Genomic DNA, 978 nt, shown 5'->3' with positions numbered 1-978 from the left:
GCCCCGCCCCTGCTTGCAGAACACCCTCCAGTCCCCAAGCCCCGCCCCCTTTGTCTCACACCACGCCCCTGGGGGGATGTGGAGGAAGCTCCTCCCACCCAAGCAGCTTAAAGCGGCAAGCGTTCTTAAAGGGGCAACTACTCTTAAAAGGGCAATACCTCTTTAAAGGGCAACTGCTCTTAAAGGGGCAACTACTCTTAAAAGGGCAATACCTCTTTAAAGGGCAACTGCTCTTAAAGGGGCAATGCTTCTTAAAAGGGCAACTGCTCTTAAATGGGCAAGTTCTCTTAAAGGGGCAATTCTTAACGGGCACCTGCTCTTAAAGGGGCAATACCTCTTAAAGGGGCAATGCCTCTTAAAGGGGCAGTAGGGCTGTGGGGATTTTCCTTGGTGTTGGGGGGGGTCTCAAGCCGCTGCCCCCCGCCCCGTCCCTCCCCGCTCAGCGAGATCAGCGAGCTCACGAGCATCAAGAAGGAGGACGTCATCTCCACGCTGCAGTACCTGAACCTCATCAACTACTACAAGGTGCCCGGACGCCTGGGCCCCTYGAGGGGGGCYGGGGGCGGGGGGRGCTTCCCGAACACCTGGGCTTTTTKGGGGGGACACCGGGGCGCCTGATCTGGATGCCCGGGAGCTTCCGTGGACGCCTGGGACACGAGAGGCCCTCTCCGGGATTGCCTGGGATCCCCTTCCCGGAATCCCGAGCTCTTCTGGGAGCCGCTTGGGCCCCTTTCCCGGACGCCGGGGCCCTCCCGGACGCCTGGGCCCCTCTCCCCACCCCCCCAGGGCCAGTACATCCTGACGCTCTCCGAGGACATCGTGGAGGGCCACGAGCGGGCGATGCTCAAGCGAGTCCTTCGCATCGACGCCAAGTGCCTGCACTTCACGCCCAAGGACTGGAGCAAGCGGGGCAAGTGGTGAGGCCACGCCCACCCCCCCCCGCGGCAAGCCACGCCCCCTTGGAGCGAGACACGCCCC

General features: G+C 62.6%; 1 long non-coding RNA gene across 1 annotated transcript; it reads left to right on the top strand.

The window, feature by feature from the left end:
* The first annotated feature begins 445 nt into the window (after nt 1–445).
* On the top strand, nt 446–957 carry LOC112942401. The gene is made up of 2 exons (XR_003248379.1): nt 446–525; nt 787–957. It is a non-coding gene; the product is annotated as an uncharacterized LOC112942401 (long non-coding RNA).
* Nucleotides 958–978: the final 21 nt, after the last annotated feature.

Source organism: Nothoprocta perdicaria, unplaced genomic scaffold (assembly GCF_003342845.1).
Source record: "Nothoprocta perdicaria isolate Ctin4 unplaced genomic scaffold, notPer1 scaffold_1278, whole genome shotgun sequence".
Lineage (NCBI taxonomy): Eukaryota > Metazoa > Chordata > Aves > Tinamiformes > Tinamidae > Nothoprocta > Nothoprocta perdicaria.
Note: the sequence above shows the minus strand (reverse complement) of the source record. Positions and strands in the feature narration are given on the sequence as shown.